The sequence below is a fragment of the Pleurodeles waltl genome, chromosome 4_1 (assembly GCF_031143425.1).
Source record: "Pleurodeles waltl isolate 20211129_DDA chromosome 4_1, aPleWal1.hap1.20221129, whole genome shotgun sequence".
NCBI lineage: Eukaryota > Metazoa > Chordata > Amphibia > Caudata > Salamandridae > Pleurodeles > Pleurodeles waltl.
The window spans coordinates 129,689,236-129,705,504 of record NC_090442.1 but is presented as its reverse complement, the minus strand read 5'-3'; the positions used below and the strand labels follow the sequence as shown (position 1 = coordinate 129,705,504).

General features: G+C 43.5%; 1 pseudogene; it reads left to right on the top strand.

Moving 5' to 3' along the window:
• Positions 1-9,647, top strand: part of LOC138287134 (cathepsin S-like) — an 87,035-nt pseudogene extending 77,388 nt beyond the window's left edge.
• Positions 9,648-16,269: the final 6,622 nt, after the last annotated feature.

Sequence of the window (16,269 nt, the reverse complement as noted above, 5' to 3'; positions counted from 1 at the left end):
TCATTTAAATGGCGTCTGGGCGTCGAAAAAATGGCGCAAATCGGGTTAAGACGATTTTTTTGCGTCAACCCGACTTGCGCCATTTTAAGACGCCCTAGCGCCATTTTCCCCCTACGCCGGCGCTGCCTGGTCTACGTGTTTTTTTTCCACGCACACCAGGCAGCGCCGGTCTGCTTGCGCCGGCTAACGCCATTCCATAAATACGGCGCTAAATTTTTTGACGCTAAACTGCGTTAGCGCAGTTTAGCGTCAAAAAGTATAAATATGGGCCTCAGTTACTCTTCTGAATGTCTTCATCACTTTCAGAGATGGAACATCATTTGGGACAAACCTTGCAGGCAGAAGTTGAAGTGGGCAGGGGAATGGAGGAACAATGTTCCAAAGCTTTATTAATCTGATCGAAACTGTTCCAATAGTTTTATTTAAAAAACAACCATCTGGAACAGTTGAGTTGCAGTAGGTTGAAAGGGGAGAAGGGTCAAGTAAGAAAGAAGCAAGCCTTCTCTCCAGAGTCACCCCCACTGAAAGAGAATGTGTGCAATTGCTTGAGAGTCAGTGTGGGCTTTAATTGATAGAATAAGGAATTTGTCCTTTTGATAGAAACCTAAAAAAAACAATTGCACTAGATACGGTTAGCGTATTATTGAAAAACATAGAGGTATATTTGCATAAGGTTCTTGCAACGCAGGGCAGAAAGCAAAGTCGCTTTTTTACATTATGTGAATGGGAGAGAGCTGAACAGCACCATATCTACTAAGATATGGCAATCTTTAGTTCTCTACATACGCTGGCACTCTTAAGACTGCCTATCGCCAACATAAGCACATTTGCACCATTGTACAAGGGTTCCTGCCTTAACACCAGGATTGTTGTTGTGCAGGAAGGAACTCCTTCCTGCGCAAAAACAATCTTAAGGGGCAATTTCATATTTCTATGCGTGATGCAGAAAGAGGAAATAACGAGAAGAAATAAACATATTTCTCCTCATTACACAATGGTCGGTGTTGTACCATTTTGGCATAATCCCAGGCTTACTGACGTTAGTAAATCCAGGATTGTGTGAAGTTCCATGGGTGGATGCACAGGAATGCCAATGCTTCTCTAATGGAACACCTACCACTATAAAATGGAACACAATACTGCGCAAGCTGCTGCGTTGTGCTATGTTTCTCTACGAAATCTCATAAGGCAAATCAGACCTTGAATGGATTTGTAAATGTTACTTAAGGCTTTGTGTTGCCTTGCGTGATGCAAGGACAATGCAAAGGCTTAGTAAATCTGAGCCTTACATTTAAATACAAATTTTACCCTCTCTTTGCATCAGCCTGTTTATAATGTGTGTAACCTTTCTTATGAAGTGTGTAATACAGATTTGTAAAATAATAACTTACATATTTACAGTGCTTTCAATCTCATGCATGGACATCTTAGCACTGTAAATACACATCACTATTTCCCGAGGATTCAAATCAGTGACTGTCTGGTTACACCCACAGACATCTGAAGTGATCACGTTTACTAACTGAGCTTACTTACGGGACAAAATAATCTCCCACATTTCATGTGTGTGCATAATGCTTTATTTGCAGTTACCTATACGTGAACGTCCAACAAAATTGTTACAAAATATTTTGTTCTTTTTTAGCCACGTCTCTGAATCCTGCCCCTTCCCCATTCTTAAACCCCTCCCTCACTGTACTCAGCATCACAGTTCCCATACTTTTCTTTATGCACTTCACCCGGTGCTTGACTATTCTTTTGTTGGCCATCCACAACCCCTCTACATTTCATCCACAGGTGTTTGGAAACCACAATCTCAAACAGCATATTCAAATCTTCCAAATGTACCTTTGAAACACTTAAAAGTCTTTCTACTTCTGTGTACCATTTATTGGGCTCTTCCCAAAGCTTTAGGAAAGACTTTGTAAATGAAAGAAGCTTAGATCAACTCTCGCACAAGATATTCATGAAATCACTCCACAATCACTCAAACTTGTGACTCATTCAGCTCCAGTTTCTGCCTTTTTCTTTTTCAGCTTGACTTCTTCCTTCCTTGCCCATTGGCCCTTGAATTTCTTCAGTTTTTCCCCTTCTTTGGCACAATTCACAAATTCTTTAGTTTGCACTTTTGATAATCTCATCCCCTTCATTTCTTCATCACTTATCATCATTATCATTGCAAATCTTTTCTCTTATTCAAGTCAATCTCATACTCTTTACCCAGACTTCCCAATTTCTCATGCGCTTACAGGGTTCCCTATCAGCTTCTTTACTCAAATATCTCAACTTTGTCACATTATATGTGTTCAGTTTGTCTTGACAAATTGTGTCCCTCAAAATCTCTTCAAAATCTATCTATGTTCTAACTATGTCAATTTATGTGATTGCTTTCTCTCCAGAGTGAGGTCATGATTCAGTGACTATGACAGCGGTAACAGTAGTTGTAATGGGTGCATCTGTGGATGTATCTGCTGCCTCTCTCTCTGCTGATCTTTACTTTGACACTCCTTCTTGTCTGGTGTCTCCTTCTCATTCTCTTTCAAGACTGCGGGGTAAACAGCTACACTTTCAATCATACCTTGACGCCATGCTCGCTATCTCGAATTCCTTCTCACATTCAACCAAATTCTAACAGTATGACTAACTTGAGTCTTCATGCATTGCATCCTTACCTATGTGCAACATACTTCACCACATTCAAAGCCTCAAACTTGGCAGGTCTAGATTTGGTTTCGTCTCATACATCACTTGTCTCAACTTCTCAAGCTTTGTCACTTTGAAGGTACCATTCAAGGGAAATTGCAAGTTCTTGTCATAAGGAGTGATCCTGTTCCAATCTGTAATCCACAAACAAGTGTGTAAACCCATATTCAGAGCCATACCAGAAGCAGCCATACCTAGGGGCAGTTACTTCTCTCCTTTACAAACAAGATGGAGTGGCAATCCACCAATCTCAATGCAAAGTAAAGTGAATAACTGTATCAAGGATGGTGTCATTTGAGATGACATCAGTAATGTCATCAATAATTTAATTTGCGATGTCATCAGCAATGCCACTGATGATGTCATTTAACATGTACTGAGTGACATAATATGTAAGGTCATAAGCAATGTACAGCCGGGCACTCTTTATAGTTAATTCACTAAAATATAACTGGCGAATTCTTTTCTTTTTGCTTTCAAACATTAATTCTTATCTCTTTTCAACACCTAATTATAATGACAAATTAACACAAGTTTTTTAAGCTAAGATCTTAATAACACACCTAACTATAACATTGCTTTAACCTTTCGCTTTTTCAGTTTATTTCTGTGTTTTTTTTATCATATCCACAATGGAACATTTACTCAACCCACTTGGCAACCAGCTTCCATCTCATTAGCTTTGCATGTCTTTCTGCCATGTGCATTGGGTGTGTTGCCATTGCCAGCTGAGGGTGCCAAACACCCCACTGGTCATCAACCTTCAGCCAAGCTCTGAGCCCCTCCCTCCATGGGTTTCCAACCCACGTTTCATATGTCAAAGTTCAAACCTCCTGCTGCACATTGGCTTTGGCCGTACACAGCAGGTGGTAGCCTGTGATCTACTGACCAGGCCCTCTACCCTACATGGGTGCCCATCCCTCTGCTGCAGACAGCCTCTTCTTGTGCACAATGGGGAGCTGGGCCTAACCTCCAGCTAGATACTGAGAACAACTCCAGCTGGCACACAATCCTCAGGTGCACACAGCTTTCATCAGGGGCACCTAACTACCCGCTGCACATGGCCTTCAGATGTGTCCAGCAGGGAGCAGGGCCTACACCCAACACCCCACAGGTGCCGAACCACTTCTCTGTGCTCAGCCTTCAACATAGTGCAGCAGTGGGTTGGCCCTTCACCCAATCCACTGTAGGAGATCAAGCTTCACTGCACTTCGTCAACAGCCTGCACAATGGAGTTTGGCCACAGGGTCTGGACCATGACCAGACCCTTCTCAATGTTTTTTAATGTTTTAGCAGTACTGTGATACTAGTGCTGTGGCACCACAGGTGTTGTGGGGTGGCTGGCTCGGAGTGCCATCGTACCAGGAGCTAACACTGTGCAACCTGTGATCCATATATATATATATATATATATATATATATACATATATATATATATATATATATACATTTTTTTATTTTTTTATTTTTTTTACAATTGACAAGGCCCTACATAGCCCTGGGGGCCAGGGTGAATCCATCTATGTGGCCTTCCCTTTTTTCATGGTTAGGGAAACACATCCTATAATGGCTGCCAAAGCATTTAGTCCATATTGTGGCCGGTCAATCAGTATTCACCCATCCACTTTAAATGTTTCAAAATCATAGCATATCTAGACACCAAAGGTTCAGCTATCTCTAACTCTTTACTAGCTTTAACCAGTCTGTTCTTTCAGTAGGTATATTGAGTTTGAACACTCTTCCTTATGTTGATTTTGTGTCTGGGACGAGGTAAGGTTCTTTCATATACTTGGACAATTAAACATCAATTAAACATCAATGTACAACCTAAATGTGTAGAAGTTGCAAATCAGGAAAGTTTAGGCCATGTGCTGACCAATCTGCCCCACAATGCTTTACAAGTATAATGTAGAACACCTTCACTGTCAGTGTTTTCAGGGAATTGTCACCACTGTCTTATATTGTAGTCAATTTTTTTGTGATATACCCTAATGATTGAATGTGATATGTAAAATATATGATGTCAATGGCCTCACTTCTGAACTTAGTCAACGTTTTTTTTCAATTACCCCAAGAACATCTCATTCTCAGCCACTGACTAATTAGCCTCCTAATTACTAAACCCTAAGCTCCACACATGCCTCTTATGTGTATCTTCTGCAGTATCATCGAAAGCAGCACAATACTAGAGAAATACTTCCAAAAACATATACCTACGCTTTTCTTAATTCCAGCAACTGTTGACTCTCTTTAAAGGAATTCTACCTCTCACCCGTGGAAATTCAATGGCAGAAGTTGGCTATCCAGTATACATGGGGCTCTAGCGCCAACCTCCAGAGAAGTCTCCAATGTGTTAGAAATGGCCCTCTCTGAAGGGTGACCCCAATTTGTTGCCTTGTTTCTCCTCTTTTTCAGATCTCATGTTTGTTTGCTTTAGGACCCTGGGTGCTTTACCACTGATAACTAGTGTTAAAATTCATGTGCTCTCTCCCTAAAACTTGGTAACATGTGCTCAGGCCCAATTGGCATATTTGATTTATTTGTAAGTCCTAAGTAAAGTGCACTAGATGTGCACGGGGCCTGTCAAATAATGCTACTAGTGGGCCTGCGGAACTGATTGTGTCACCCACATACTTAGCACCTTAACCATGTTTCAGACCTGCCATTGGAAGACCTGTGTGTGCAGTTTCACTGCCACTTCGACTTAGCAATGAAAAACTCACAAACTTGTTTTTCACTACTGTGAAGCCTGCTCCTCTCATAGGCCAGCATTAAAACTGTCCTTATATACTTTTAAGTGATATTTCTGATCTGAAAGGAGTAGCCCTATCACGTTTAGTATGGCCAGAATGGTGATAGAAAATCCTGCTGTCTGTCGAAGTTGAATTTCATATTTCTACTTTAGAAATGCCACTTTTATAAAGTGGGCATTTCTCTGCACTTACTGACACCTGCGCCTTACAGCCTGTCTCCTATCCATGTCTGGTCTGTGCTGGTTGACAGCTCCCTTTGTACATTCCACCTACACAGCCATAAACACAAGACACTCAGCTGCATCTTCATTCATCTGTATACAGATGGGTTTCCCTGGGTAGGAAGGGTGGAGGGGGGCTCTCTCTTACACTTCAAAGGTCAGTGGCCTGCCCTCACACAGAGGACTGATAACCTCCACAGGGCTCCTGGCAGACTAGGCTGGGTTAAAAGGGAAAGTTCTGCACTTCAGAGCAACTCTTTGAAGTTTCCCCCACTTCAACTGCATTTTCGGTATATACACTGGGTCTGTGACCCTCCAAAAAATACATTTCTTGATCCACAACTAGACTCTGACAGAGGGACTGTCTGGTTGCCCAAAGGATTCATCTAGACTGTTTTTCTGCTGGAGGGACTGCTGCCCTGCTTGTTGCCCTACTGCCTCCTGGCCCCTGGCTCTGCTGGAAGGACTCTGCCTTCCCCACAAGGGCTGGGATTGAGCTTGCCTCCTGTTCTGAGGTCTCAGGGCCACAAAGACTTCACCAAAGAGAAGAAAATCCCTATGCACCTGAAAAATCACTGCATTGCCTACTGGATCGAAGCAGTGCCTTCTCCTTCTGTGCGTCCAGGATTCCCAGGGCTTCTAAATATCCCCACATCGCAGTGAGGTACCAAGGTGGAACTCCTAGAAAAGGATGCATTACCTTGCAACATGGAAAGAAACAACACATTGTCTGTGCCAAGAAGGAAAATCCAACGCAATTCCGTATTTTTCAACACGTCTCCTCCACTGCGACACCGTGCAGCGTTATTTTTTACACATCCCGGATATTGTGTGTTAAACAGATACAACCACTGATTCTTAAGGATTGAGTCTCATTTAGACCTTTAAAAAGCAGTATCTTGACTAGGGCATATTGGATTTTTGGCGTTTTGGTCTTATTTTATTCAGATAAATATTATCTATTTTCCTAAACTGGTGTGAAGTACTTTTGCGGTGTTTTCACAGTGTTACTGTATGAGTTATTGCACAAATACTTTACACATTGCCTTCTAAATTAAGCCAGCCTAGGGTGTATGCCTCTGCCAACTAGAGACCCAATTCTAACATCCTGGTTTTATAAAATGCAGGCATCCTCTCCACTTCCATGTGGAATAGCTGAAACCTCATTAAATCTGCTTGGAAAGCACCACCTATATGGTCAAGCAAATGACATGATTAGTCACCCTGTCTGAGACCTTAGGACACCACAAGCATCTGTTAGCAACCTGTAGTTGGGAATAAGAGGTTAAGTGAAGCCCCATTTTTACAACAAATTCCAGATGCACAAAAATCAGTAAGAACATACAAATTGCATCACACTTATATTCAGCACATAATCAATACTTATTTCACCAAGCAAGATGATAGATGCATTATATTCCCACAAATACCTGGTGATAATAATGTTTAAATTACTAAATTGGTATATGTTGGGAAGATTATGCATAGTAAACAAGCGGGAATTGTAACATTGTGGTTGTTTCGCTTTTTGTGTTTAGTATACCCTTAACCTTCTAGTATGTTTTTCCTAGGGATATATGATGGAAAGTGTGCAAAGGAAGCTAACCATGCCATCATCATTATCGGGTATGGAACAGAAGATGATGAAGATTACTGGATAATCAAGAACAGGTGAGCTTGAGTAGAAGTGAAACTGTTTGCTCATTTGACCAAGATGGCTCTCTCTCTGGACCAGTCCCGAAGTAAACCCCCTGCTCCACTTTAGCTTTGAAATAGGTTCCTGATAGATAGGAGTGTGCGTACATCCTCAGGTCTGGCTTTGGGTGGTGCACCTGTCGCATCAGCTGCTGCACCAAAAACCTGTACGGAGGTCTCAATGTTTGGAAAACAGGCAAAGGAGACATGATGGTCATCCATAGACATTGCATGATCGGACACAAATTCTATCCACATCAGCGTGACTAGCTCAAATCTTTTCTTACCTCAGTTTCCATGAACTGAACTCTTATGATACCTAAGGCCTCATTTATGAGGCCCTTGCACTGATGTGGCATCATTTTTTCTGACGGTGATGCAGAACACTCCCCCAACCTGCGCCGAATTTACAAACTGGTGCAATGGTGCCATTGCGCCAGATGTAAACCCTTCCACCACATCATACCTGCACCAGGTATAATGTATGCGAGGGAGGCGTTCCCCCGCAAGGGGGCCCTTAGGAATGGTGCAGTGACATCTACAAGATTTCACTGCATCATCCTAGCGTCATTTTTTAACACATGCTCAGGGCAGGTGTCAAAGTGACGCTGTGCTTTGCTCTATTGGCCTCCCCGCGCTTTGCCGAACTAGCGTCAACATTGTTGAATCTAGTCCAGCAAAGCACCACAACTGCATCAGACAGTCTGACACAGATGTGCTAACGAGCACCATGGTGCGCTGTATTGCTACCATGGTGTTGCTAGGGGGGCACAGGGCGGCACATGCAAGCTGCCACATCATGAGTGATGCACCAGTTTGTAGTAAATGAGGACCCTAGAGAGGTCTAGAGAAACGCAGTAGCCCACCAGGCAGCGTATAGTCCTTACCTTTACAATTAATGCATTCTATGTTTAATGAAGTTCCTCACATGGGAGATAATTCAGTACCTTACTGCCACAGTCTGTCTGGTTTTCAGCCTGAAGAAGAGCAGCCGAGTAATCCTCTTTAAACTGGCTGCCATTAGAGGCCACACTACACTTACAGCTGCTTTGCTTATTAAAAGATGACAACATGGTCTAGAACTTTGTTCATAGTGGTCAAGAGTGTACCTTTTAATCCAAGGGCTAAAGCCAGTTTTTCCTAACAGTACATGGCACTAAAGTCCAGAGGTAACTGTAGGTGGGCAGCACCGTCCCAGCCCTCTGGAATGCTCTAAGACTCTCCATCTGTGGTGGCTTGGTAAGGCTTTGAAAGCCTGATTATTTTTGTAGTCAGCTGTTTTACTGCCCCTTCAGTGTGCCAGTGTTTAAATGCCCACGGATTTGTCCTTTAATTGACAGATCTATGTCTGCGTGCAGCAAGGGTATTTTAGGTAGGTCCAGTAGGGCCAGCACCATGTCAGATTTTCAGGATAAATTCTCTACAAACGTGGCTGTTCTGAAATGTCTTAAAATTAGGGCTGTGACAGAAATGTTTACATATAGAATTGATCTTTTGGTCACTACTAATTATGGAGAAGTTGTGAATCTCTATATGTTATGTTCCTGTCTAAAAATTCATATTTTTGGTGCAAAGAAATATATGCTCAGTTAAGTAAAGAAAATGTATCCTTTATGTTTGATCCGACTCGTATTGGCATCAGTGTGTCCCAGTGTATCTGAGTAAAGAACCTGCAGTGCTCTTAGAAAATAGAGAGCTGGGCTTGGAATCTAATTTCAGTGGTGTAACAGAGAGCTCAGTGACTGATTGCAATTCAAGCATATCTTTAAAACATTTAAAACATTTCCATTTTAAAGTTCTCCTTATGCTATCATTAGAGTTTTGCTATAATCAAAATAACGTTGTAATATTCTATCAGAGAAGTAAGGAAACTTGAGGGGGGCCAGTGGGCAGTACAAGGAGGGGCCCTCAACCAGACTTACTCAGGAGCTCTCAGACCAGGATACTGTGCTGAAAGGGCCCCCTGGAGCTCAGGCCCCCTCTTCCCGCACCGTGGAGGCTGCGGGGGCCTTTGTTACGCCAATGTATTTTATTAATATCGTTATTCGTGTTTCTTGCAGCTGGGGGACTGATTGGGCCGATAATGGTTATGCAAAAGTTCGCCGCAATTCCAACCAATGTGAAATCGCTGAGGAGGCCGCCACTGCTGACATCCTGGGCCCATACGAGGAGGAATAGAAGTCCCATCATGTTCATGAGCATATCAGGAGTTGAAGCTTGCTTCCATGACTGAACCATGTTATCATTATCAGGCATTCTTACGCAATAAACTTAGCGCCGCGTTTGCGCCGCTTTTTGACCCAAAAGTGGCGCAAACTAACAAAATCCAATTGGATTTTGTAAATTTGCGTTGCTTTTGCGTCAAAAAGCGGCGCAAATGCGGCGCTAAAAAAGTATAAATACGGGCCCTGCAAACCATCTGTAATGTAATCTTAACATTTTTAAAATGGAAACACATACACAATTAGATTTTGTATTTTATTACTTTTATTGCAAAGAAGATTTTTTTGGTGGGGGTTATAGCTGTAAGGATGTGGGCTGGGAGAGAGGACGCTGACATTTCCCACTTTAATGATAGACATGTCAAATATATACCAAAACTATATTGGGAGGAAAAATAAAAGTCAAAACATAAAAAAAAGACAAAATATCCAAAATACATAAACATCTCTCCACATTTTGTCCAGTTTAAAGTTCCTAAATTCAACCGAACTCTCGTCTTAGAATATTTGAAAATGTTTTTAGGGAGATTTTTGCATGGCTGATAATCCTGCTGACTATATTTATGTAGTCTCTATTCTTGCAGTCTTTGATGTCACCTGACACCTCTTAAGAAATGGGACAGTAATACGTCATAGTGTAATGCAAAAATATGTATCACAGTGATAATCCTTCTAATGTTCATTTACAGATGTCAGATACAAATCTGAAACTGTGGGTATTCACATTTTCACCTACAAATGGTGCTTTAGAACTCACATGATTACAAGCAAAAATTCTTAGCAATTTCCCACTATAAAGACAGCGTTTCTTTTAAGACACTTCAAGCAGTCTGCTGTCGGAGGTTTGAGAGCCTGTCTGGAAAGCATGTAAACGACAAGACCTAGAATGATTAGAATATTAATCAGATGTGTGCAGATGTGTTGGTCTTGGCTTCCATGCACTTTGTGAGGTTTTGGGGGATGTTCGCAACCATGGTAAAACTTCTAAAGGTTTGCAAACAGTTCTTTCAGATGCCTAAAAATTAGAAAATGTAAAAGCGCTTCTTGAGAGATTTTGCAGGACAAACTTTCCTGGTGGAAAAACTGGCCACATTTTTAAGACTTCCCATACTGCAGACAATTTGCAAAACCTATTCCGCCAGTAGAATATTTAAATATTAATCATTGATGAAGAGCAAAAGGTCATTGGGAAGCTCTGAAGAACCTCTTTTTACTGTGTAATTTCCTTAGAGTTCTTTCATGATAAACTGTTGTCCTTTGGTTAAATCCTTCTGCATGATATGGCCTAGTTAGAGATAACCAAGTGCCTGAGAGGCACACATAATGTTATGAGAAATAGTTGTAATACCTACTTTAAATCAAATGCACCATTCTGGCAAAAGGATGTGTCTCTGTTAATCTGTATGCTTCAATTTGCGATACTAATAAAAAGCAATGTTACATTTTATTGTGTTGCCACTTTTTATTTTTTAAAAGCTTCTACCTAATGCATCGTGCCAATATGTATGCATTTTTAAGATCAGAATTGCAGCCTTTGCAATTTTAAAGCAATTATGTTACAGATTTACACATTTTTAGGTCTAGCTTGGCAGCGCAGATGTTTCTAGACCTTATGTGATCAACCAAAAAAGTGCTTTCAGAAGTACTACAGAGAGGCTTTGGCTCTTCCTACATGTTGGTGGACAGGAGTGCATGTGTTGATTGGGCATAACTTGTGTGCTTTCACACAATAAGTGCCCCTGCTCCAAAACCCTATGACTATTTTGTTTGTTTATCCATCTGTTTTAGTTACCAGCAATATTGCTGCTTAGGGAAGTTGAGCATGGGCTTCAAGCGCACGTGCTCGTGCGAGCACACACACACACACACACACACACACACACACACCAACTGTAATTTTATGCTGTTTGTTTTTGTCTGCCAGCATTACAGATGGGAGATAGGTAGTCATGAGAAATGTATTGCTGTTTTCCAGTCCCAGCATCTGCCTCTTCATCAATCACTTTAGACTTCAAAGAGCAGTTGTGTGTTTGAAAGCAGTACGGGATGCCTAGGATTTACTAATGTACATGCATTTTAGGTCAGGTTTGACACCGTAGCTGTTGTCAAACCTTTTGTGATCAACAAAATAGAGCTTTCAAGATGCTACAGAAAGAGGGGCTTAGGCTTCAGCCACATGTTGGTTCCCTAAGCTTCCACAAAGAAGAGTGCTTGTACTGCACTTTCTGACTCGTGGCCGAGCTTGTTCTCAGTATTACAGAGCTGAATTGGTAATGTCGGCAAGCCATAGGCTATAGGCCTGATCTCTTTATTAGGAAATGTTACAATAACAGCAGTAGGCCGGATATATTTATTGTGAAAAGCATATGTTAAAGTCTTGGCCATAGGCTCTTCTCTGGTTACTGACTCACTCTCATCTAGCTCGGACACTCTGATCGGAGTAGCCATGTGATTTATAAATCATTATTATTATTATTATTATTATTATTATTATTATTATTATTATTTATAGGCATTTAATGGTGGATTGTTAATACTCTATAATAAAGCCTACAAATAGATATTTTGGAACATGTAATCACACAGATTACTGTAGTAGGAAAGGATTTTGGTAAGACAAACCGTGGTTATAAAAGATTGGTTTTGTGCAAATCCTTTGTAGGCCCTCTTAGTACAAAGCTGCCAGGTTCTCTGTGTGTATGCCTGGCATTTTTATGTTTGTGCAGTACCTATGTGTGACATTTCTGTTTGTCATAGGTCACATATCAATTGACACTCTATTACAAGCATTTATTTTGTGCATTGCTGAATACAGTCGACTTGGAGCTATATAATTTATATTTAGTGACAGTAAAAGGGTTCACTGCAAGAACACATGGTATGGGTTACAGAAAGTGCTCCCTACTGAGGGCAGTGACTCTCGGAAACAAATCCACTCTCTGTGGGTGACTCCCACCAGTGTCCAGGGGTCTCTCTCCTCAGCTGGGATGGGGTCTGCTCTATGCCGCCTCATCCACTGCAGGTGCACAGCTCTCCTTGGTCAGCTGTGTCTGGGTAGCTAGTGCCGTACTGCACTTCGCCTGGTTGCACAGGCTGACTGGGGGGCCAAGAGTAGAGAGCTGGGAGAGCTCTCCAGTGGGCAAATGGTAATGCACTCTGGTGCCCACGCTAAGTGCTCCAACCACCTTCTGGCTATTAAGAGGGTCCAGGGGTCCTGCGCATCGTATGGCACTACCAATAGTTGTCTAGGCGGGCGCAGTGGCAGTAAAGAGGTCATGACAGAAGAAACAATCTGGTCTTGCCTGCTGCACCGCCTGTATGGAAGAATGGAGACAGGCGCACTACTTTCCTGACCCACCCATGCCGGATTACCTCACAGCCAGCCTGTTAAGTGTGTTTCAGACAGTCTGCGCTGAGCTGCAAGTGAGGTAGAATTTGTTTTTGCCATGCAGCATCAGGGTGTCTGAAACAATGTATCTCACTGCTACTGATCACCATAGCAATGAGTTTACCAGGTGGCCGGCAGACTAAATTGCCAGACAGGCAGAGCCAAGCACAGAATTGTGAAGATACAGCACCACGAACGGTGCTGCCTGTTATGAAAAGGTGTGACAAGTACAGTAGGCCTAGCTTATTTACTGGGAAAAGCAATTGTTAATGCTAGCAGGCCTTTCACAGTCAGTTGTTGTGATAAGAGCTATTGGAAGGTATGTTTTTTTACATGTAGTCTCACAGATTACAGTAGTAAGCGAGGATGATGGCATTGGCCACCCACTGTGAGAAACCCTGGGAGTTTTCATAGTGGTATTCTTGTTTGTTCCTATTGAGAAGGGTTGTAGTTTGTTTTGTGCATAGTTTTGCAAATTGTGTTTTTAACACATTTGTAATTTTGTACCTGTATGCATGATGGTTGCTAGTTTGTCTGACGTTGAATAGGCTTGTGTTGGTTAAACCAATGGTAAAGGCTATAGGCCACATTGTATGTTATGTTATGTTGTTATGCTACGTTATTGCACCAGGAATCAATCAATCGCATTTAGTAGGGATCCACTCCACTGGACACCAAGGCTACTCTTTGACGGGGGAGCACCTCCTTAATGGGCATCGGCATGAGCCTGTGCCCTCCTTCCTTGGCATAACAGCCTTTCTAGCCCCATGTGGGCATCTTTACTGTGTTTAAGGGGAAAGTATGTATGGGGTATTTACCCCAATTAATTTCCCCTCACTAGAACACCATCTTTACTGTTTTTTGGTGGGGACAAGACCCCCAAGACTCGCATGTTCCCTGGTTTCATCAGTTCCTGTCAGATGCACTAGGCCCAGCCACACAGTGAGGTACAGTTTTTAGTGGAAAATGTGTGAGAATGCTGAATTGGAAACTATGTGGCTCATCGAGATTCCACAACTTTCTTTTCCAGAAATGTGAAGACAATGCATGATTTTAGCCAAAGCTTAAGGTCTGTAGGCCATTCTAGTTAAAAAAACATAGTGCATGTGTAGGAAAGTCCTACTGTTGGCATGGTTACCACCCACTTGTTGCCTAATGTTGATGCCAACTTTGATTGAAAGTGTGCTGGGATCCTGCTATCCAGGCCCCAGCACCAGTGTTCTTTCCCTAATCTGTACCTTTGTTTCTGCAATTGGCACAACCCTGGCACACATTTAACCCCCTTGTAAAAGGTACCCAAGGGCTGCAGCATGCATTATGCCACCCTAGGGGACCCCTCACTAAGCACATGTACACTGCCTTTGCAGCTTGTGTGTGCTGGTGGGGAGAAAAAGGCAAAGTCGACATGGCACCCCTCTCAGGGTGCCATGCCCACAAACCACTGCCTGTGGCATAGGTAAGACACCCATCTAGCAGGCCTTACTGTCCTAAGGCAGGGTGCATTGTACCACAGATGAGGGCATAGCTGCATGAGCAATATGCCCCTACAGTGTCTATGTCCATTCTTTGTACATTGTAAGTGCAGTATAGCCATATTGAGTATATGGTCTGAGAGTTTGTCATTTACAAACTTCACAGCTCCATGATGGCTCCACTGAATACTGGGAAGTTTGGTACCAAACTTCTCAGCACAATAAACCCACACTCATGCCAGTGTGGGATTTATTGAAAAATGCACCCAGAGGGCATCTTAAAGATGCTCCCTGCATGTTAGCTAAACTGCTAGTGCAGGACTGACCAGTCTGTGCCAGCCTGCCACTTTTAGACAATTGTCTGACCACATGGGGTGAGAGCCTTTGTGCACTCTATGGTCAGAAACAAAGCCTGTCCTAGGTGGAGGTGCTTCACACCTCCCCTCTGCAGGAACCGTCACACCTGGTTGTGAGCCTCAAAGGCTCAAGCCTCATGTTACAGTGCCTCAGGGCTAGTGTAGATGCCCACCCCCTGGACAAAGTCCCACTTTTGGCAGCAAGTCAGGTGGGAAAATTAGGGAAAATAGGGAGGAGAGACTATCCCAGCCAGGACCAACCCTAAGGCGTCTAGAGCTGAGGTGACCGCCTCACTGCAGAATCCTCCATCTTGGTTTGGAGGATAGGGCTCAATAGGATTAGGTTTGTGCCCCACTCCCCTAAGGGAGTGGGAACAAGGAGGCTGTAGCCACCCTCAGGGACAGCAGCCATTGGCTACTGCCCTCTGAACCCTGAAACACCCCTACATCTAGGATTCAAGGGCCTCCATGAACCCAGCTCACCAGATTCCTGGTGACCTGACAAGAAGAAGGACTGCATAGCTGAAACCCCCAGCAGAGACGAAGAAAGATGACAACTGATTTGGCCCCAGCCCTACAGGCCTGTCTCCTGCTTCAAAGAACCTGCACAAGTACAGCGATGCATCCAGTGAGATTAGCAACCTCTGCCAAGCTACAGAGGACTGCCCTGCACCCAAAAGTACCAAGAACTCCCATGGACAGCACCCCGTCCAAAGAAGAAACAACAACTAAGGACTCCAAACCCACACCGAATGCGTGAGTCCTGACCACTCTTCACTTGACGCCCACTACACGTGTCCAGGTGGTCCAACCAGCTAGAGAGGATCCTAAGGGCCGTTCTGAGCAGTTGCCCATCCTGGGTTGACCTCTCCACCCCTCCAGAATGATGCCTGCAGAGGGAATTCCAAGGTCCCCCGACCGTGAAAGCTCCAGACGAAGATATCCGACACCTAAAGACAAACTGCACCCGCAGCCCTCATGCCTTGGAGAACCTGACCTCCAGTGCAGCAATGTTCAGCTGACGGCCCTCCTCCCTGTCCAGCCTGTGGTTTGCCTGAGAAAACTTCCTTGACCTCGCTTGCAGCATCTGTGTGACCCCTGGGGTCACCTCATAGAGAATCATTGGAGACCCGATGCTTTGTTTGCACCCTGCACCCGGCTGCCCCAGTGCCGCTGGGGTGTATATTTGGTGCCAACTTGTGCCCCCCACCCAGTACTCCCCTTAACCCCTCAGGTCTGCCCTCCGAAGCCGTGGGTTCCAGGCTGCAGAAATGGAACCGAGCACCCCCAGTCTCCATAGGAGCCCATGTTAATTTTGCCTACACTTTGACCTCTGCACCCGACCGGCCCCGTGTTGCTGGTGGTGGGTGCTGGGGGTTAATTTGAACCCCAACCTGTGGAATTCCTAACACCCGGAGACTGGAACTGTAAGTGTTGTACTTACCTGCACTTTTCTTCC